This window comes from Ranitomeya imitator, chromosome 1 (genome assembly GCF_032444005.1).
Source record: "Ranitomeya imitator isolate aRanImi1 chromosome 1, aRanImi1.pri, whole genome shotgun sequence".
Classification (NCBI taxonomy): domain Eukaryota; kingdom Metazoa; phylum Chordata; class Amphibia; order Anura; family Dendrobatidae; genus Ranitomeya; species Ranitomeya imitator.
In genome coordinates this window covers 583,736,734-583,760,745 of record NC_091282.1, presented here as the reverse complement: position 1 = coordinate 583,760,745, position 24,012 = coordinate 583,736,734, and the positions used below count along the sequence as shown (strand labels likewise).

Sequence of the window (24,012 nt, the reverse complement as noted above, 5' to 3'; positions counted from 1 at the left end):
ACAGGTTCCCTTTAAGAGAAATGCTGATATGGTAGGGAAATGGCCACCTAATGGGTTAAAACACCCGCAAGCTGCGGGTGTTTTAACCCATTAGGGTTATAAAAAGGGGACGTTAGCATTGGCTTACAGTGGAAAAGGAAAGGAGTGGGGTTCCCTTAGGTAAAAAACAAAGCGATAATACCTGTAGATCCTGGACAGAGGGGAAGAGCACCACCTCCAGACATGGCGTCCACCGCAAGTCTGGGGTATAGGTAGTCCAGCGTGTTTAAATAGCGCGGGGAGCAGGAGCCGAGAGGAAAGGGGCGGGATCGTCCAACTGGAAGTGACGATGCGCCGGCAAGTGTGAGACGGAAGAAGATGGTGATGCGATTCACCCAGTGTGTGCATCCACAGTTAGTGCCGAGCGCACACAGAGACCGGAGAACAAAAACAAAAAAAGGGAGGAATGAATGGGCTAGAGGGACTAAGGGGTAAAACAAGGGGCCTAATGAAAATAAAATGGAGGCAAATGTAGATCTGTACAAAAATAAACAGAATAAAATAATATATATGGAGGAATGGACTAAAAAGGGGGAGGGGGGTATGACCGAAAAATAAAGTAAGCTATGTCAGAGAGAAAAAAGAAGAAGAGGGAGTATAGCGCCACGTAATAAATGAAAAAGGGGAAAGAATATGTAAATACAAAACAGAGGAGACATGGTACCAAGAATTAGAGAAAATAAAGTAAAGGATAATGACATACGGAGGAAACACATATTGTAACCTTTATGATAGGAGAAAGAGTGCCTGTAAAAAAGGAAACATGACTACAAACACAAAGTAGGTACGTGGAATAGCAGCAATCAGATAGATTAACTAGTGGTGCCTTAAGTAAGGCGTGATGAGGAGTCCTCCGGTAGGTGTAGACTGGCAGAAAAGTGGCAAGATATCGGGTGGAAGGTACAATGTGCCCATCAATTTTAATAGAGACGACTCTAGAGAAAACAGAAACACGTGTTAATGGAGAGGCACATATTATAATCAAACATGTATAGGATAAGCCGACAACGACTAAACAGATCTTCTAAGTGAAGGCTGACAATTCATACTCTCTGTTTAAACCCTTCGGTGCCAACGTATCAAGTGTATGAATCCAAAACGCCTCACCTTTTTTAAGGGTGAGGATTCCATTGCCACCCCAACGTGGAAGTGGTACTTGTTCCAAAATGAGGAACTTTAACTGGGAGATGTTATGTCCCGCAGAAACGAAATGATGAGGTATCGGTAAGAGGAGGTTACTACAGCGAATTGTGGACTTATGTTTCGACACCCTATCACGGATTGGTTGGGACGTCTCTCCTACATAAAGTAAGCCACAGGGGCACTTTAAAACATAAACCACATATGATGAGTTGCATGTGAAGTAGCCATGAATTTTGAATTCCTTACCAGAACGTGGATGTGTAATGGTGTCGCACTTAAGGACATTGTTGCATTGTGCACAATGCAGGCATGGGAAGGTTCCTTTTCTTGGTGTATTGAGAAAAAGTTGTTGTGTAACAGTGCTGGGGCCTATGTCAGCCTTGACCAAAGTGTCTCTCAAATTAGGGGCCTGTTTAAAGCAAGGTAGGAACGGTTGTTTAAATTCTGGGATGTTGGGATAGGCAGTCGATAGTAGGGGCCAGTATTTCCGTATGGCTTTGTGTATTTTGTACATGGACGGGTGGAATATATTAACGAATGGGATCCGTCTGGTGATATCTCTCTTAGGTGTATTAAGTGTTGTTCTAGAATTCTCTAGCAAGGGAAGGGGGTAGCCCCTTGCCTCAAACTTACTCGTCATATCACGAATCCGTGACTCTCTAACCTCCGTATCAGACACGATCCGTTGTACCCTTTGATATTGTGCTCTAGGAATGGATCTCTTTGTTGAGGGAGGATGGAGACTATGAAACTGCAAAAGGCTGTTACGGTCAGTGCTTTTAAAGTATATATCCGTACTCAAGAGGCCATCAGGATTCTTAAGGTACCTTCACACTAAACGATATCGCTAGCGATCCGTGACGTTGCAGCGTCGTCGCTAGCGATATCATTTAGTTTAACACACAGCAGCGATCAGAATCCTGCTGTGATGTCGTTGGTCGGGGCTAGAGGGCCAGCACTTTCTTTGGTCGCTGGCTCTCCCGCTGACATCGCTGAATCGGCGTGTGTGACACCGATTCAGCGATGTCTTCGCTGGTAACCAGGGTAAACATCGGGTTACTAAGCGCAGGGCCGTGCTTAGTAACCCGATGTTTACCCTGGTTACCATCCTAAAAGTAAAAAAAACAAACGCTTCATACTTACCTTCTGCTGTCTGTCCCCGGCGCTGTGCTTCTCTGCTCTGGCTGTGAGCACAGTGGCCGGAAAGCAGAGCGGTGACTGGTTACCGGCAATGTTGGTCGCTGGATAGCTGTCTGTGTGACAGCTCTCCAGCGACCAAACAGCGACGCTGCAGCAATCCGGATCGTTGTCTGGATCGCTGCAGCGTCGTTTAGTGTGAAGGTACCTTATATGACTAGTTTATCTAGAAAATTAATCTTTTCAGGGCTAGAGTTGATCGTAAAGCCAATACCTGGCCAAGAGACATTGAGTACTTCAAAAAAGGTGTCGAGAGTTTCCGGGGAGCCACGCCATATACAAAACACGTCATCTATGTATCTCCTCCATAGGATAACGTGATCCTGGAAGAGGGAGTTCTTATAGATAGTACTTTCTTCAAAGTCTATCATGTAGGCATTAGCATACGGAGGCGCTGCGTGAGATCCCATAGCAGTCCCCCTTACCTGTAAATAAAATGTTTCTTGAAATAGGAAGAAATTAGATGTTAGAATCAATCTCAAGAGGTCAGTACAGAGTGATATTTGATCAGAATCCATTTCTGTATTCTCCAATAGGCGGCGTATGAAGTCGACACCTTCAGTGTGAGGGATGGAGGTGTACAGGTCCCTAACGTCGAGGGTCACCAATAGGGCATCTGAAGGTACCTGATGTATCTCACGGATGAGGTGGAGGAAGGAGCCTGTGTCAAGGAGAAAGGACCTGGATTTCTGTATGAGTGGAGTAAGGATTTTCTCGAGATATATTGCGATGGGGGACAGGAGGGAATCAGTGGAGGCCACAATGGGCCTACCAGGAGGGTTCTCCAGGTTTTTGTGGACTTTAGGTAACGTGTAAAAAACCGGTATGATCGGGTTAGGATTTGTCAGATAATCGCAGGTTTTTTGGTCCAGAACCCCAAGGTATGTGTATTTGCAGAGTATGACCTCAATTTCGTGGCGAATGTGGCATGATGGGTCCCTATCCAGTACTTTGTAAACTGAAGTATCACTAAGCTGACGTGTGATTTCTGCTAAGTACATGGTTTTATCCATAACTACTAATGCTCCACCCTTGTCGGCTGGTTTGATTATAATCGATTTGTCATCCTGTAGGTTCTTAAGGGAATGTCTCTCCTCCACCGAAAGATTAGGTGGGTAGAAGAGAGTACCCTTCACAACATCATCCTTAAAAGGTGGAGAATGAGTCCTGTACAAAACCAATAAAGGTTTCTACGGCATGAGAAGACTGTGGGGGCCTGAAATGACATGTAGGACGTAGCCCCAGAGTAGAGGATAGAAGTTTCGGGTTACTGACATCTGTACCTCTGTCACTAAAGGCTGGTGTAGTTGCAAAATATGCTTTTAGTCTAATTAGTCGGAAGAAACGCTGGAGGTCCATATCAAGATCGAATGTACGACAGCGATACGACGGACAAAAAGAGAGACCCTTTTGTAACAGGGAATGTTCAGCAACATTAAGAGTTCTGGAGGAGATGTTGATCACCAAGTTGTCCATACCTTCGATCTGGTGGTCCGTCCTGACTCCTGGTTTCTTCTTAGATCTCTGTCCCCGTCTGGTTTTCTTCTGGCATACCGACGTGGGCCTAAAAAAGATGGGGGAAGAAGTGAGGAAGAGGGTCCCTGTTCGTGGTCTGAACCCGAGGTGGAGACATCTGATGAGATAGGCTGATTCCCTCGTGTGTTGGTGCGCCAGGAGTTGTCCTGCCATCGGTAGACTCGGTTGTTCCTATAGTCCTCCGCGTCCCTTGCAAACTTGTTGCGTTTCCTGGTTTCAATGTCTCTCTTGTGGCGGTTGATACGATCTTTTATTTCAGTTTTGAGGGAGTTCAGTTCTTCAGGTGTACCAGTGGTAGATAATTGTGTGTTATGTAGGCAATCCAGTGACACAGTGTGCCAGCAATCAGAGCACATACAGTGATCTGATAATAACCCAAAAACAATAGAACGAGCTCTGAGACGTGGAATCTCTGTAGACCGCAATACCTGAACCTATCCTAAACACAACTAAAGGCAGCTGTGGATTGCGCCTGACACTACCTATGCAGCTCGGCACAGCCTGAGGAACTGACTAGCGTGAAGATAGAAATACAAGCCTGGCTTGCCTCAGAGAAATACCCCAAAGGAAAAGGCAGCCCCCCACATGTAATGACTGTTAGCAAGAGGAAAAGACAAAACGTAGGGATGAAATAGATTCAGCAAAGTGAGGCCCGATATTCTAGATAGAGCGAGGATAGCAAAGAGAACTTTGCAGTCTACAAAAAACCCTAAAGCAAAAAACCACGCAAAGGGGGCAAAAAGACCCACCGTGCCGAACTAACGGCACGGTGGTACACCCTTTGCGTCTCAGAGCTTCCAGCAAAACGAAAAGACAAGCTGGACAGACAAAAAGCAACAAAAGCAAAGAAGCACTTATCTAAGCAGAGCAGCAGGCCACAGGAAAGATCCAAAGCTCAGATCCAACACTGGAACATTGACAAGGAGCAAGGAAGACAGAATCAGGTGGAGTTAAATAACAAAGCAGCCAACGAGCTCACCAGAACACCTGAGGGAGGAAGCCCAGAAGCTGCAGTACCACTTGTGACCACAGGAGTGAATTCAGCCACAGAATTCACAACAGTACCCCCCCCTTGAGGAGGGGTCACCGAACCCTCACCAGAGCCCCCAGGCCGACCAGGATGAGCCACATGAAAGGCACGAACAAGATCTGGAGCATGGACATCAGAGGCAAAAACCCAGGAATTATCTTCCTGAGCATAACCCTTCCATTTAACCAGATACTGGAGTTTCCGTCTAGAGACACAAGAATCCAAAATTTTCTCCACAATATACTCCAATTCCCCCTCCACCAAAACCGGGGCAGGAGGCTCAACAGATGGAACCATAGGTGCCACGTATCTCCGCAACAACGACCTATGGAATACATTATGTATGGAAAAGGAGTCCGGGAGGGTCAGACGAAAGGACACAGGATTGAGAATCTCAGAAATCCTATACGGACCAATAAAACGAGGTTTAAATTTAGGAGAGGAAACCTTCATAGGAATATGACGAGAAGATAACCAAACCAGATTCCCAACACGAAGTCGGGGACCCACACGGCGTCTGCGATTAGTGAAAAGTTGAGCCTTCTCCTGGGACAAGGTCAAATTGTCCACTACCTGAGTCCAGATCTGCTGCAACCTGTCCACCACAGAATCCACACCAGGACAGTCCGAAGACTCAACCTGTCCTGAAGAGAAACGAGGATGGAACCCAGAATTGCAGAAAAATGGAGAGACCAAGGTAGCCGAGCTGGCCCGATTATTAAGGGCGAACTCAGCCAACGGCAAAAAGGACACCCAATCATCCTGGTCTGCAGAAACAAAACATCTCAGATCTGTTTCCAAGGTCTGATTGGTTCGTTCGGTCTGGCCATTAGTCTGAGGATGGAAAGCCGAGGAAAAAGATAGGTCAATGCCCATCCTACCACAAAAGGCTCGCCAGAACCTTGAAACAAACTGGGAACCTCTGTCAGAAACAATATTCTCAGGAATGCCATGCAAACGAACCACATGCTGGAAGTACAAAGGCACCAAATCAGAGGAGGAAGGCAATTTAACCAAGGGCACCAGATGGACCATTTTAGAAAAGCGATCACAGACCACCCAAATGACTGACATCTTTTGAGAAACGGGAAGGTCAGAAATGAAATCCATCGAAATATGTGTCCAAGGCCTCTTCGGGACCGGCAAGGGCAAAAGCAACCCACTGGCACGTGAACAGCAGGGCTTAGCCCTAGCACAAATCCCATAGGACTGCACAAAAGTACGTACATCCCGTGACAGAGATGGCCACCAGAAGGATCTAGCCACTAACTCTCTGGTACCAAAGATTCCAGGATGACCAGCCAACACCGAACAATGAAGTTCAGAGATAACTTTACTAGTCCACCTATCAGGGACGAACAGTTTCTCCGCCGGACAACGATCAGGTTTATTCGCCTGAAATTTTTGCAACACTCGCCGCAAATCAGGGGAGATGGCAGACACAATGACTCCTTCCTTGAGGATACTCGCCGGCTCAGATAAACCCGGAGAGTCGGGCACAAAACTCCTAGACAGAGCATCCGCCTTCACATTTTTAGAGCCCGGAAGGTACGAAATCACAAAATCGAAGCGAGCAAAAAATAACGACCAACGAGCCTGTCTAGGATTCAAGCGCTTGGCAGACTCGAGACAAGTAAGGTTCTTATGATCAGTCAATACCACCACGCGATGCTTAGCTCCTTCAAGCCAATGACGCCACTCCTCGAATGCCCACTTCATGGCCAGCAACTCTCGGTTGCCCACATCATAATTACGCTCAGCAGCAGAAAACTTCCTGGAAAAGAAAGCACATGGTTTCAACACTGAGCATCCAGAACCTCTCTGTGACAAAACCGCCCCTGCTCCAATCTCAGAAGCATCAACCTCGACCTGGAACGGAAGAGAAACATCTGGTTGACACAACACAGGGGCAGAACAAAAACGACGCTTCAACTCCTGAAAAGCTTCCACGGCAGCAGAAGACCAATTAACCAAATCAGCACCCTTCTTGGTCAAATCGGTCAATGGTTTGGCAATGCTAGAAAAATTACAGATGAAGCGACGATAAAAATTAGCAAAGCCCAGGAACTTTTGCAGACTTTTCAGAGATGTCGGCTGAGTCCAATCCTGGATGGCTTGGACCTTAACCGGATCCATCTCGATAGTAGAAGGGGAAAAGATGAACCCCAAAAATGAAACTTTCTGCACACCGAAGAGACACTTTGATCCCTTCACGAACAAAGAATTAGCACGCAGGACCTGGAAAACCATTCTGACCTGCTTCACATGAGACTCCCAATCATCTGAGAAGATCAAAATGTCATCCAAGTAAACAATCAGGAATTTATCCAGATACTCACGGAAGATGTCATGCATAAAAGACTGAAACACAGATGGAGCATTGGCAAGTCCGAACGGCATCACTAGATACTCAAAATGACCCTCGGGCGTATTAAATGCAGTTTTCCATTCATCTCCTTGCCTGATTCTCACCAGATTATACGCACCACGAAGATCTATCTTAGTGAACCAACTAGCCCCCTTAATCCGAGCAAACAAGTCAGATAACAATGGCAAGGGATACTGAAATTTAACAGTGATCTTATTAAGAAGGCGGTAGTCAATACACGGTCTCAGCGAACCATCCTTCTTGGCTACAAAAAAGAACCCTGCTCCCAGTGGTGATGACGATGGGCGAATATGTCCCTTCTCCAGGGATTCCTTCACATAACTGCGCATAGCGGCGTGTTCAGGCACGGATAAATTAAATAAACGACCCTTAGGGAATTTACTACCAGGAATCAAATTGATAGCACAATCACAATCCCTATGCGGAGGTAGGGCATCGGACTTGGACTCTTCAAATACATCCTGATAATCAGACAAGAACTCTGGGACCTCAGAAGGAGTGGATGACGAAATAGACAAAAATGGAACATCACCATGTACCCCCTGACAACCCCAGCTGGATACCGACATAGAGTTCCAATCCAATACTGGATTATGGGTTTGTAGCCATGGCAACCCCAATACGACCACATCATGCAGATTATGTAGCACCAGAAAGCGAATAACTTCCTGATGTGCAGGAGCCATGCACATGGTCAGCTGGGTCCAGTACTGAGGTTTATTCTTGGCCAAAGGTGTAGCATCAATTCCTCTCAACGGAATAGGACACCGCAAAGGCTCCAAGAAAAACCCACAACGTTTAGCATAATCCAAATCCATCAGATTCAGGGCAGCGCCTGAATCCACAAACGCCATGACAGAATACGATGACAAAGAGCATATCAAGGTAATGGACAGAAGGAATTTGGACTGTACAGTACCAATGACGGCAGACCTATCGAACCGCTTAGTGCGCTTAGGACAATCAGAAATAGCATGAGTGGAATCACCACAGTAGAAACACAGCCTATTCAGACGTCTGTGTTCTTGCCGTTCAACTCTGGTCATAGTCCTATCGCACTGCATAGGCTCAGGTTTAATCTCAGACAATACCGCCAGATGGTGCACAGATTTACGCTCGCACAAGCGACGACCGATCTGAATGGCCAAAGACATAGACTCATTCAAACCAGCAGGCATAGGAAAACCCACCATGACATCCTTAAGAGCCTCAGAGAGACCCTTTCTGAACAAAGCTGCCAGCGCAGATTCATTCCACAGAGTGAGTACTGACCACTTCCTAAATTTCTGACAATATACTTCTATATCATCCTGACCCTGGCACAAAGCCAGCAAATTTTTCTCAGCCTGATCCACTGAATTAGGCTCATCGTACAGTAATCCGAGCGCCAGGAAAAACGCATCGACACTACTCAATGCAGGGTCTCCTGACGCAAGAGAAAATGCCCAGTCCTGAGGGTCGCCGCGCAAAAAAGAAATAATAATCAAAACCTGTTGAACTGAATTACCAGAAGAATGAGGTTTCAAGGCCAAAAATAGCTTACAATTATTTTTGAAGCTCAGAAACTTAGTTCTATCACCAAAAAACAAATCAAGAATAGGAATTCTTGGTTCTAGCATAGATTTCTGATCAATAGTATCTTGAATCTTTTGTACATTTATAACGAGATTATCCATTGAAGAGCACAGACCCTGAAAATCCATGTCCACAGCTGTGTCCTGAAGCACCCAAATGTCTAGGGGAAAAAAAAGACTGAACACAGAGCTGAGAAAAAAAAATGATGTCAGAACTTCTTTTTTCCCTCTATTGAGAATCATTAGTTGGGCTCCTTGTACTGTTATGTAGGCAATCCAGTGACACAGTGTGCCAGCAATCAGAGCACATACAGTGATCTGATAATAACCCAAAAACAATAGAACGAGCTCTGAGACGTGGAATCTCTGTAGACCGCAATACCTGAACCTATCCTAAACACAACTAAAGGCAGCTGTGGATTGCGCCTGACACTACCTATGCAACTCGGCACAGCCTGAGGAACTGACTAGCCTGAAGATAGAAATACAAGCCTGGCTTGCCTCAGAGAAATACCCCAAAGGAAAAGGCAGCCCCCCACATATAATGACTGTTAGCAAGAGGAAAAGACAAAACGTAGGGATGAAGTAGATTCAGCAAAGTGAGGCCCGATATTCTAGATAGAGCGAGGATAGCAAAGAGAACTTTGCAGTCTGCAAAAAAACACGCAAAGGGGGCAAAAAGACCCACCGTGCCGAACTAACGGCACGGCGGTACACCCTTTGCGTCTCAGAGCTTCCAGCAAAACGAAAAGACAAGCTGGACAGACAAAAAGCAACAAAAGCAAAGAAGCACTTATCTAAGCAGAGCAGCAGGCCACAGGAAAGATCCAAAGCTCAGATCCAACACTGGAACATTGACAAGGAGCAAGGAAGACAGAATCAGGTGGAGTTAAATAACAAAGCAGCCAACGAGCTCACCAGAACACCTGAGGGAGGAAGCCCAGAAGCTGCAGTACCACTTGTGACCACAGGAGTGAATTCAGCCACAGAATTCACAACAATTGTACTTCTATGGTTTTGATTTTTTCTGAGTTGTCAGAAATAGCCCGCTGGAGATGCTCGACTGTCAACGTGATCAGATCCAAAGAACACTTATTAAGAATATGCTCGAATTTAGTACAGAATTCAGGTGACTCTCTAAATATAGTGGGGCGCAGAGGAACCCGTAAACCTCTAGGGATGCGTTGCACCCGTAGATACTCTGTTAGGGTGGCGCAATGTAACTCAAAGTTAACCAAGGACCTGAGTTCACGCTCTAAATCCCTACCGCGGGTTTCCCGTGGCGGTATAGAGAGAAAGTTACTAGATAAATTTGACTGAGCGATTATATTTGCAGTTTCCTCTGCATTATATGAAAAAGTAGGAAGGGTAGACATGACCTAGTGGCGTGCAACACGTATGGGAGAGTATACGTGAAAGAAAGTGTACAGCTACAAACTGGTGCTAAGACTTAGGTTCCCAAACCATCAGTATATATAACAAGAAAGTCTAGCACTCAACTTCAGCAACCGTAGAAACGATTTATTTGTAGCACTAGAAACGTTTCAGTCCCTTGGGACTTTCATCAGTCACTACAATGTCATAAAAAATATAATCATAAGTACATCCAGTACAAAAATAACTAAAGTATATACAAAGAAATACAAACAAAAATAAACAGACAAGGTTAACATGAAGCAGGTCAAAATGAGAGATCATGTACTACTATTATAACTTAAAGGCAGAGGAAGCGGTAGCAAACAGCCAGGCTAAGTGTCAATATGGTGAAAGTAAATGACTACGCCAGCGGACGAAACAGAGAAAATAGAAAAAACAGAACACATGTACCGTGCCTATGTAGGCCAATAGGGCCAACGTAATGGAGCAGAGAAAATTACGTGCAACTTGCACCTGATATAAAGGGGGAGAGAGGAGTGTATGAATAACAATAGTCCAACATAGGTGTGGAGAAGAGATACCACCTAAATACTTACAGAGGCAGGACACCCCTAATGGCGCTAATGGAGGAGATAGTGAGAGCTATAAGGAAGACATACAGGGTAACATTAGGTCCGTACCATGATAGAAAATACCCATGTGGGTATGACGTGTTTTGTATATGGCGTGGCTCCCCGGAAACTCTCGACACCTTTTTTGAAGTACCCACTGACTCTTGGCCAGGTATTGGCTTTACGATCAACTCTAGCCCTGAAAAGATTAATTTTCTAGATACAATAGTCATTAAGAATCCTGATGGCCTCTTGAGTACGGATTTATACTTTAAAAGCACTGACCGTAACAGCTTTTTGCACTTTGATAGTCTCCATCCTCCCTCAACAAAGATCCATTCCTAGAGCACAATATCAAAGGGTATAACGGATCGTGTCTGATACGGAGGTTAGAGAGTCACGGATTCGTGATATGACGAGTAAGTGTGAGGCAAGGGGCTACCCCCTTCCCTTGCTAGAGAATTCTAGAACAACACTTAATACACCTAAGAGAGATATCACCAGAAGGATCCCATTCGTTCATGGATTCCACCCGTCCGTGTACAAAATACACAAAGCCATACGGAAATACTGGCCCCTACTATCGACTGCTTATCCCGGCATCCCAGAATTTAAACAACTGTTCCTACATTGCTTTAAACAGGCCCCTAATTTGAGAGACACTTTGGTCAAGGCTGACATAGGCCCCAGCACTGTTACACAACAACTTTTTCTCAATACACCAAGAAAAGGAACCTTCCCTGCCTTGCGCAGGTGTGTACTATGGAGGACAGAGAATGAATGTCAATCCAATATTGCAGCCAGCATGCAGCCAGAAGGTAAGGAAAGGGTGAATCAAACACCCAAAAACCCCGCCTCCATGGCTTAAGATTGTTCCCTCCAAATTCAGGCGACAGTGTCCCTTTAAGGTACCAGTTTTTCTTGTCCTTTTTACCCACATGGGTATTTTCTATCATGGTACGGACCTAAGGGAGAAAAATACTTTATCTAAAAAACTAATTAAAGCTGCCAAAAAGGAAACAGAGAAGCACATTGCTAAGGAGAGTAAAACTAATCCCAAACTGTTCTTCAACTATATCAATAGTAAAAGAATAAAAACTGAAAATGTAGGCCCCTTAAAAAATAGTGAGGAAAGAATGGTTGTAGATGACGAGGAAAAAGCTAACATATTAAACACCTTCTTCTCCACGGTATTCACGGTGGAAAATGAAATGCTAGGTGAAATCCCAAGAAACAATGAAAACCCTATATTAAGGGTCACCAATCTAACCCAAGAAGAGGTGCGAAACCGGCTAAATAAGATTAAAATAGATAAATCTCCGGGTCCGGATGGCATACACCCACGAGTACTAAGAGAACTAAGTAATGTAATAGATAAACCATTATTTCTTATTTTTAGGGACTCTATAGCGACAGGGTCTGTTCCGCAGGATTGGCGCATAGCAAATGTGGTGCCAATATTCAAAAAGGGCTCTAAAAGTGAACCTGGAAATTATAGGCCAGTAAGTCTAACCTCTATTGTTGGTAAAATATTTGAAGGGTTTCTGAGGGATGTTATTCTGGATTATCTCAATGAGAATAACTGTTTAACTCCATATCAGCATGGGTTTATGAGAAATCGCTCCTGTCAAACCAATCTAATCAGTTTTTATGAAGAGGTAAGCTATAGGCTGGACCACGGTGAGTCATTGGACGTGGTATATCTCGATTTTTCCAAAGCGTTTGATACCGTGCCGCACAAGAGGTTGGTACACAAAATGAGAATGCTTGGTCTGGGGGAAAATGTGTGCAAATGGGTTAGTAACTGGCTTAGTGATAGAAAGCAGAGGGTGGTTATAAATGGTATAGTCTCTAACTGGGTCGCTGTGACCAGTGGGGTACCGCAGGGGTCGGTATTGGGACCTGTTCTCTTCAACATATTCATTAATGATCTGGTAGAAGGTTTACACAGTAAAATATCGATATTTGCAGATGATACAAAACTATGTAAAGCAGTTAATACAAGAGAAGATAGTATTCTGCTACAGATGGATCTGGATAAGTTGGAAACTTGGGCTGAAAGGTGGCAGATGAGGTTTAACAATGATAAATGTAAGGTTATACACATGGGAAGAAGGAATCAATGTCACCATTACACACTGAATGGGAAACCACTGGGTAAATCTGACAGTGAGAAGGACTTGGGGATCCTAGTTAATGATAAACTTACCTGGAGCAGCCAGTGCCAGGCAGCAGCTGCCAAGGCAAACAGGATAATGGGGTGCATTAAAAGAGGTCTGGATACACATGATGAGAGCATTATACTGCCTCTGTACAAATCCCTAGTTAGACCGCACATGGAGTACTGTGTCCAGTTTTGGGCACCGGTGCCCAGGAAGGATATAATGGAACTAGAGAGAGTACAAAGGAGGGCAACAAAATTAATAAAGGGGATGGGAGAACTACAATACCCAGATAGATTAGCGAAATTAGGATTATTTAGTCTAGAAAAAAGACGACTGAGGGGCGATCTAATAACCATGTATAAGTATATAAGGGGACAATACAAATATCTCGCTGAGGATCTGTTTATACCAAGGAAGGTGACGGGCACAAGGGGGCATTCTTTGCGTCTGGAGGAGAGGTTTTTCCACCAACATAGAAGAGGATTCTTTACTGTTAGGGCAGTGAGAATCTGGAATTGCTTGCCTGAGGAGGTGGTGATGGCGAACTCAGTCGGGGGGTTCAAGAGAGGCCTGGATGTCTTCCTGGAGCAGAACAATATTGTATCATACAATTAGGTTCTGTAGAAGGACGTAGATCTGGGGATTTATTATGATGGAATATAGGCTGAACTGGATGGACAAATGTCTTTTTTCGGCCTTACTAACTATGTTACTATGTTACTATGTAATGTTACCCTGTATGTCTTCCTTATAGCTCTATCTCCTCCATTAGCGCCATTAGGGGTGTCCTGCCTCCAAGTATTTAGGTGGTATCTCTTCTCCACACCTCCTCTGTTGGACTATTGTTATTCATACCCTCCTCTCTCCCCTTTATATCAGGCGCAAGTTGCACGTAATTTTCTCTGCTCCATTACCTTGGCCCTATTGGCCTACATAGGCACGGTACGTGGGTTCTGTTTTTTCTATTTTCTCTGTCTCGTCCGCTGGCGTAGTCACTTCCTTTCACCATATTGACACTTAGCCTGGCTGTTTGCTACCGCTTCCTCTGCCTTTAAGTTATAATAGTAGTACATGATCTCTCATTTTGACCTGCTTCATGTTAACCTTGTCTGTTTATTTTTGTTTGTATTTCTTTGTATATACTTTAGCTATTTTTGTACTGGATGTACTTTTGATTTTATTTTTTGTTATGACATTGTAGTGACTGATGAAAGTCCCAAGGGACTAAAACGTTTCTAGTGCTACAAATAAATCGTTTCTACGGTTGCTGAAGTTGAGTGCTAGACTGTTGTTGTGTTGTCTGACAAAATTCTGATGTTTTCCTCGAAGCTGTGGAAGAAAATGTCATGCATGATTTACTGCATTTAGCCCTTTTAAGTTGGATGAATGTCGGAATTCTTCTTTATTCCATATCCCTTGGCAGAAGCTATTTCCCATATGGGCGCCCCCATCCGCGGGGACTAGCATCAGTAGTTAAAGTATGGGATGGTGTTATTACCCAAGGGACACCACCCGCCAAGTGTTTACTATCTAGCCACCACACTAGAGAAGCTAGAACTTCCTGGGATAAGGTTATTTTTTTCTCAAGGTGGCCAAGAAGTTTCTCCTCTCGAAGGACCTGATGTTGCAGCATCCGGGTATGGTATTGTGCCCAGCTGGGGTACAGGAAGGGATCCTAACAAGGACATTGCTTCCCTTAGAGACATTCGTGGTTTGTCTATTGCGGCTGTCACCTGATTTTTAATGAGCGGTATCTTTACCTGAGAAAGTAGACACCTTTGCCTTGTGGAATCTAGATGGAACCCTTAAAACGTCTGGAGGGAATGTGGGATAAGTCTGGAGTTCTTGAAGTTGATGATCCAGCCTAGATCCTGTAAAGATGAGACAGTGTAAGCTACACGTTTAGCACACTGGGCGTCCGAATTCCCGATAACTAAAAAGTCATCAAGGTAAGGGACAACTAAGGTGTCTTTTTGACGAAGATAAGCCATCACCTCTAACATTTTGGTGAAGATCCTTGGTGTTGTGGAGAGGCCAAAGGGCACGGCCGTGTACTGGAAGTGACGGATTTGGCCTTCGAATGTCACTGCGACCATGAAATATCTTTGGTATCTGTTATGGATAGGGAGATGGTAATATGCTTCTTTTAGATCAATGCCCCCCCATCAAGCAATTTGGGAAAAGTAGCTTAATGGTGGATCTGATTGATTCCATTTTAAATTTATGATTCTGAATAAATGTATTAAGCCTTTTCAGATTTATAATTGTTCTGAACGAACCATCGGGCTTATGAATAAAGGAGAGGAAAAACCTCTACCTTCTTGCCCCTCTGGAACTTTAAGACTCTTGTTTAATAGACTTTGAATTTCTATTTCAAAGGCTTTTTGTTGTATTGGCGAGTTGAGGGATGTTATAATAAATAAGTAGTGGGGAATCTGAAGAAATTCTATTTAATTCCTTCTTTAATAATATTCAAGATCCACAAACTAGCTGCTATTTTTGCCCACTGTGGGAAGAATAATTTTAGTCTACCCCCTACTGGGGTGACCGGTACTTTAGTATTTATTCTCTTTGCAGAAGGCAGATCCTCTAAACATAGTACCCCTCTGTTTTTCTTCCTTTGTGGCTCATCTCTATGTTCTGTATGATTGCCTCCTTTTTCCGAATGGCCTCCTTTTAAATGTTCTCCTATAGAAAGGAATTGAGTCGTCAGTAAAAGCCTTCTTTCTTTCTTTTGCCTTGATGAGTATGTCATCTAGGGCAGGGGTCCCCAACTCCAGTCCTCAAGGCCCACCAACATGTCATGTTTTCAGGATTTCCTTAGTCTTGCCCAGGTAATAATTGCATCACCTGTGCAATGCAAAGGAAATCCTGAAAACATGACCTGTTGGTGGGCCTTGAGGACTGGAGTTGGGGACCCCTGATCTAGGGATTTCCCAAAGAGAAACTCACCCTCATATGGGATAGCACAGATTTTTGATTTCGACTGCGTGTCCCCTTTCCAACTCTTCATCCACAAAGCTCGTCTGGCATTATTTACTAAACCCGCTGATCTTGCTGCTAGGCGTAATGTATCAGCTGATGCGTCGTCGGCCATAAAGGCTGCTGCCCCTCTAATTAAAGGAAACCTGTCACCCCCCCAGGCATTTGTAACTAAAAGAGCCACCTTGTGCAGCACTAACGCTGCATTGTGACAAGGTGGCTCTTTTAGTTCTTGGTGCTGTTAACTGCAGAAATAATCATTTTTGCCATTTGTCCAAAATACCTTGAAATAGTCTTGGGGGCAGGCCTCCCTCTTTCCCCCCCCAAATGCAGACACAGGACCGTCGTCACTCATGCTCTCTTAGCGCCGCCTCCTCAGCGTTGTTTTCAACTGTCCCAGCGCCTGCGCAGCTATCTTATGACTTGGGCATGCGCAGTTAGCGCTGCCCGTCCTCTGAAATCATTTGACGTCTTGCTGACTGTGCCTGTGCGGCCACGCTGCCCGAGATACCACCCCACAGTGTCTTCTGATTTATTCACACTGCAGGGCTGTGATTCCTGGGCAGCGTGGCCGCACAGGCGCAGTTAGCAAGACATCAAATGATGTCAGAGGACAGGCAGCGCTAACTGCGCATGCCCAAGGCATAAGATAACTGCGCAAGCGCCGGGAGTTGAAAACAAAGCTGAGGCAGCGCCTGGCGCTAAGAGGGCATGAGTGACGGCGGTGCTGCGTCTGCATTACGGGGGAAAGACCTGCCCCAGTACTATTTCAAGGTATTTTGGACAAATTGCAAAATTACAAACGCCTTGGGGGAGGGGGTTGACAGGCTACCTTTAAAGGAATAGCATCCAGCAGTTTTTCTCTAGAGACCATCTGTTCAATCTGCTGGTCTAGTTGATCAATCCATATGAGCATGGATCTGGCGGTGCATGTACTGGCTACTGATGGTTTAAATATGCCCGTAGAAGCTTCCTATGACCTTTTTAATGATGACTCTGCTTTATGGTCAAGAGGATCAGAAAGCAGGCCTGCATCTTCCACCGGTAGTGTGGATTGTTTTGAGGCAGACGCAACAGCTGCATCCACCTTAGGGATCTTAGTCCATGTTATTAGTTCCTCATCACTAAAGGGGTATTTTCTTTTGGAGGCTAATGAGAGGAAGCTTCTTTGGTCTTGCTTTATCCATTCCCTCTTTATCAAGGCCTTAACTGCCGGAAATACTGGGAAAGCTCTTCTTTTTCTCTCTGCCAAGCCCGCAAATATTATATCCTGTGTATTTTGAGCATCTATTGTTTCCTCACTCCTCATAGTGTTTCTTACTGACTTTACTAAATTTTCCACACCATCTAAGTGGAAGCATGATCGTCCTTCAATATCTGATGATGAAGACTATGCGTGTGAGGAGTCCGAGGCTACTTCTTGGTCATTATCGGACTCTAAGCTGGAAGCTACTCTTTTCCTGCTTTTGCTTTCTAGGGGTGTACTGGCCTGGGTAATTGCTTGCAACTCCTCTCTAATTATAGCACATATGTCCGTGACTGACATTGTTGCACCTTGCATGGTTTCACTGATGCATCCTTTACCTGGAGTCCACTGTATCACTCTTGCGGCTGACATCTGTAGACCCTCTGCCGGAGCGGTTCCTGCCTGTTGAGTCCCTTGCTGGGTTCACGATCTGGTCTGGGCATGACAATTGCATCGACAACTGCCAGCAATGCTCTTACTTTATAGAGTATAAAACACATTCCTTTTTTTTTTTTTTAAAGTCCCGGAAGTTGTCTTATAGTTCCGGGTTAATGGTTGCGGTATACTGTGCATGCTTCCCCCACCGCTGTCTGTGTGCCCCGGAAGTCCTATCCTCACTTCCAGGGCAGGAGTCTCTGCGCTGTTTTGCGCACGCGTGGCCCCGCTTGCTGGGAACGCCGTTCTTACTTTTCCAGCGATCGCTGCTCCATACCTGGGGATACTGCTGCAGGAGCCTCTGCGCTGGTCGGCGCATGCACGGACCCGGCTTCTCACACGGGCCGGCATCCGGGAACGGTGCTTCCATCTCTTCAGCCCCCGCACTGCTCCATACCTGGGAACGCTCTCCTTCCACCACCGACTGCACAGCTCCTGAGTGAGACAGGGCAGCCTTCCCCGGAACTCACTGTATCCATCAGAGGAGGGGGGGTGGGCATCAAACGGAACTCCCCTGACGCTGCCTCTGGACCGCAGCCCCTGCCGTTCCCGCAGAGACCGCACAGGCGGCAAGCACTGGTCCAGGTACGTTCTTCTTGTAGGACAGTCCTGCAGTTTCCTTAGGAACATGAAACCGACTGAGGAGAGGTGGACCGCCCCCTTTTATTTTCTGTAGGTTTCCTGTTCATATGGGGCGGATCCCTCTCTCCTGTGGGTGCTGTCGAGGCGAAAAGTAAAAAGGTGGATTTAGTCTTCGTGTCTGTGCAATTACAGCGATAACAGATTTATATAGTTTTATTTTAGATTTTGCTGCCATCACACAGTAAAAGTTTTTTTTAAAATAAAAACTAGGTTTTTTGTCACCAAATTATTTTTTGGCGAGCATAGCTGCAGATTTTTTTCCGCACCATTTTGGGGCACACTATTTTTGAATCGCTTTTTATTCAAATTTTTAATGTACAAAACTTTTTTTGGGCGCCATTTACCATGCATTAAAAGAGAAGAGATTTGTTCGTCAGGTTGGTACGATTACAGCAATACCAGATTTATATTTTTTTAGGCTTCGCTCTTTCTACAAACTGAAAACAATATTTTACAAAAATGTACCGTATTTTCCATTTTGTAAGACGCACTTTTATTTCCCCCAAATTGGGGGGGAAATGGGGGTGCGTCTTACAATCGGAATAGTGAATAAAATAGGGAAAAAGTAGAAACTATTTCTTACTGAAGGGCTGTCGGTGTCTGTGGAGCAGGCTGGTAGTAAGCAGGGTCACCGTCGGGGCAATAGAGCAGGCCTGGAGCTGGGGGTGGCGGCGCGGTCATCTCCGGTGTTTGGCGCGTCATCTCTGGTGTTCAGCTGTGAGCGGGCGGCATAATGCTGGCCAGCGCCATTGCACTTCCGGAATCCGGAGTTTCCGGTTTCTAGATTGAATGCCTGTGCCTGTGTCTAGCACACAGGACTTCAAGAAAATGGCCGCCGAACCAGCGCATGCGCAGATAAAGCTCGCTGTTACTGAGCTCTGGATCTGCGCATGCGCTGCAGTAGACTAGAAAATACCGGTAGCTGGCAGCAGGGAATATTCTGGGCTCCGCTGCACACGGAGCCCTAAAGCAGAGGAGGGAGAGAAGCATGATTCTCCTCCTTTGCAGGGAGAAATATTGATTGGTGGAGGGAACTGTTGCTGAGCTGTCTCCACCAATCAGATATCTTATCCCTGCACAATGTATAGTTTAACACTTGTAATTTACACTAGTCCGAGATCCGTGGGAGAGGTGAGCACACATTGAAGTTTATAAAGCACAACCCCCATCATCCTTCAGAATATACTGTACCAATGGGTGTATTTTGATGGATGATGGGAGTTGCAGCCATATGTAGTGTAACAGATCCCCCATAACAGTGCATCATCATCAGATCTCCCCAATAGTGTACCTTGAAGATCCCCATAACAGTGCGTCACCACAGATCCCCCATAAGTGTCATCCGCAGATCCCCATAACAGTGCGTCACCACAGATCCCCATAATAGTGTGTCACCCGCAGATCCCCATAACAGTGTGTCACCACAGATCCCCCATAACAGTGTGTCATCCGCAGATCCCCATAACAGTGTCACCACAGATTCCTCATAATAGTGTGTCATCCGCAGATCCCCATAACAGTGCGTCACCACAGATCCCCCATAACAATGCATCATCCGCAGATCCCCATAACAGTGTGTCACCACAGATCCCTCATAATAGTGTAATCCGCAGATCCCCATAACAGTGTCACCACAGATCCCCATAACAGTGTCTCATCTGCAGATCCCCATAATAGTGTCACCACAGATCCGCTAGAACAGTGTGTCATCCGCAGATCCCCATAATAGTGCGTCACCACAGATCCCCCATAACAGTGTGTCATCCGCAGATCCCCATAACAGTGTGCCACCACAGATCCCCCATAACAGTGCGTCACCACAGATCTCAATAATTGTGTACCCTGCGGATTCCCCATACCAGTGCATCACCACAGATCCCCATAACAGTGTCATCCGCAGATCCCCATAAGTGCGTCACCACAGATCCCCCATAACAGTGCGTCATCCGCAGATCCCCATAACAGTGTGTCACCACAGATCCCCATAACAGTGTCACCACAGATTCCTCATAAGTGTGTCATCCGCAGATCCCTCAGAATAGTGTAATCCGCAGATCCCCATAACAGTGTGTCACCACAGATCCCCATAACAGTGTGTCATCTGCAGATCCCCATAATAGTGTGTCACCACAGATCCGCTAGAACAGTGTGTCATCCGCAGATCCCCATAATAGTGCGTTACCACAGATCCCCATAAGTGTGTCATCCGCAGATCCCCATAACAGTGTGTCATACGCAGATCCCCATAACAGTGTGTCACCACAGATCCCCCATAACAGTGCGTCACCACAGATCTCAATAATTGTGTACCCTGCGGATTCCCCATACCAGTGCGTCACCACAGATCCCCCATAATAGTGTCATCCGCAGATCCCCCATAACAGTGCGACACCACAGATCCCCCATAACAATGTTTTTCATTCATCATAGGTGTAGAAAAAGACATGGGATACACATCTAAAATCATAAGTGAAACTGAACATGAGGTTCTTAGTTTAACAATCTGATTAGACTACTGTATATGAAGCCGCTAGCACATGACGGCAAACCTTAGTGAGCAAAAATATGCGGAACCCCTCTTACAGTCTCCAGCCTTGCAGCATGAGTACTGTGAGGCACCAGGTACCCACCCTGCTGGTTCATTGTCACTGTGGTGGTGGTTGGCACATTACTCCACACATTTAAGACTACAGTATGTTACCGTATTTAACGTTATTGGCACACTGAGATTTGCCGTGACTTGGCAGTAGGCTTTATAAGTCTGATCATAATGTTAAAGTAAAAACTTCTTGTTCATTTGAATACAGTACATTTTTGCCTAACACCACTAGATCAACTTGTGATTTTTGGATGTGCAGCCCATGTCTTTTATTCAGCAATAGTACCGTATTCATTCATACTCTCAATTGCAATGCCCCCATAACTATGTAGGACAGAGCTGACAGTTGTTTCACTACTGTATTTTGTTGCAGAACAATACCGTACAGTTGGCTGCTGCATATTGCGCATTTCAAGAATGTCAAAGCAGAAAAGGCATGCATATAAAATTCCCTTTAAACTGGAGGTTATAAAATATGCTGAAGAGCATGGGAACAGAGCAGCAGAGAGACATTTTGGACCGCCTCTAACTGAAAAAATGATAAGAGAGTGGAGGAAACAGGAGGATGAGCTGCAAAAAGTGGGAAAAAGCAGATCTGGTCTTCGTAGGCGTGGTGTAAAGTGGCCAGAGTTAGATGTGGACGTAAAAGAGTGGATCATAGGCCACAGAAATAATGGCCTTTCGGTCTCAACGAAAATGATCATATGCAAAGCCAAGCGGATTGCTGCTGAGAAAGGCTTCAATGACTTCACTGGATCACCATCATGGTGCTTCAGATTTATGAAGAGATGTGGCCTTGCTATGCGCACCAAAACAAGAATTGCGCAAAAAATGCCACAAGAATATGAAGCTAAGATTCTGTCTTTCCACAAGTTTGTAATTGACAGCAGACAGAAAAATGGATATGAATTAGGCCAGATTGGGAATATGGATGAAGTCCCTCTAACCTTTGATGTGCCATCCAACAGAACTGTTGAGGAAAAGGGTGCCAAAACCGTAACGGTAACTGCAGGATATGAAAAAAACCACTACACAGTTGTGTTGTCCTGCTGTGCCGATGGCACGAAACTGCCACCAATGTTAATTTTTAAAAGAAAGAACATGCCCAAAGAAACTATCCCACGAGTTGTTGTGCACGTTCACGAGAAAGGATGGATGGACGAGAATGGAATGAGATTGTGGGTTGATTAAGTGTGGTCCAAACGTCCTGGAGGACTTCTGAAAAAAACAGCCCTGTTAGTGGTAGACCAGTTCAGGGCACATATTAGTGAAAACACAAAAAAAGTGTTTAAAGAATTGAAGACCCATCTTGCGGTAATTCCAGGGGGGCTTACCAGCCAGCTTCAACCTCTCGATGTCTACATGCGAGAAGAGTGGAATAAATGGATGGCTGCTGGCAATCATGACCTGACACCAACTGGACAAATGAAGAGGCCCACTATCACTCAAGTTTGTGAGTGGGTGAAGAAATCAAGGCAGTCAGTAAAGGATGAAACGGTTATACGTTCATTCAAAAAATGTGGAATTAGCAATGCCTTGGATGGCACCGAAGATGGTATGCTATATGAGTACAGTGAAGAAAGTGACACTAATGACTGTGTGGACCTGAGCTTCCTAAACTCTGACAGCAGTGATGAGGAATTCCTGGGAATCACTGACTAGAACATTGTGGTGCCTGAGGATTAAAGTTTCTCCTCACTTGTTAGCCAGAACATGGCTTTTGTCGTTACTTACGGTACATGGGACTGTTCTTACATGTTACACACAATGCTGCTGTTGACTGCTGTTGAGTCTACTACGTTAAAATAATATTTTGTTATTTAATTAAAGGTTTTTGCACACTATTTGGCTCAAAATATTTTTTTTTCTTATTTTCCTCCTCTAAAACTTAGGTGCGTCTTATAATCAGGTGCGTCTTATAAAGCAAAAAATACGGTATTTGTTTTTGAATCATAATTGGAGAGCTGTAACTATTTTTTCATTGAATGAGCCATAATCGGGCTTTTTTGTGGGAAGTTTTTGCATTTACATTTATTAAATTATTTAACATATGACTTTTGATCGCTTTTTATTCACTTTATGAGTCAGTATGATGAAAGCAACATTTGCGGCATTTTTTTATTATTTTTTTTATGGAGTTCACCAAACGGAATAAATAACGTGTCAGTTTTATAGAGCGGGCTGTTCTGGGCTTTTTTTTTTTAACTTAGTCCCACCGTGGGACATGTTTAATTTTTATTTTGATCACTGGTCTCCTACATACAGCAGTGGATGAGAGCAGTCAGTGTCTCACAGAACCTGTGAGACTCTGCTTATTGCTGGATCTCACAGGCCACCTACCCTGAGGTCATCCCATGACCTCTGAGTACCATAATAATCACTGGGACCCGCAATTCTCATTGCAGGGGTCCAATGGTTACTAAGTGGGTCTTGTGACTCCCTTGCAACAACAAATACAGTGGTATATAAGGGGTTAATCGGCCCTGATCGATTGCAAAACCTGTCGGGTCCGACACTGCAGCTGTACAGCTGACAGCTACGGGAATTGCTGCCATAAGGCGGGAACACTACACTGGGAAAAACAGTGGCGGCTGGAACAGAGACGGCCGCTGCCATGAGGTTTGCGGAAAGCCTCAGTGTCCACATGCCTAAATGGTAATATTTCCAGGGCAAGCAGTCTGGAAATGTGCCCATTTAGGGCTTGGACCCGAGGGAGGGTGACTGGGTATTTTCGTTTCCGTTCCAAGACCTGCGGCAGGGACAGCTAAATGCTATGCTGATAAAAAGAATTGGACGGGATTGCTGATGGTGCTTGTGCAATGACAGGTGCAGGGCAGGAGGCATCCACGCCTGCATCCTCGACAGGGGATTTGCAAGCACATAGCACAGGTGAAGAGGCAGTGGTGTCACCCACAGACACTAATTGTGGACCCAGGGGTCCGATCCACCAAGTCCGGTTTTCTGATGGCATGTGTCTGAGCATGCTGGTGGTGGTCAGGACCCTGCTGATCTTGGTATGGTACAGATTGCAAATGACCTTTCTTTTA

The 24,012-nt window shown here is 45.1% G+C and overlaps 1 long non-coding RNA gene across 1 annotated transcript; it reads right to left on the bottom strand.

The window, feature by feature from the left end:
• Positions 1 to 19: 19 nt before the first annotated feature.
• Positions 20 to 15,797, bottom strand: LOC138657944 (uncharacterized). The gene is made up of 4 exons (XR_011317268.1): positions 15,056 to 15,797; positions 14,822 to 14,932; positions 3,858 to 3,943; positions 20 to 974 (listed from the first exon to the last, which is right to left on the bottom strand). It is a non-coding gene; the product is annotated as an uncharacterized lncRNA (long non-coding RNA).
• Between the last annotated feature and the right edge of the window lie 8,215 nt (positions 15,798 to 24,012).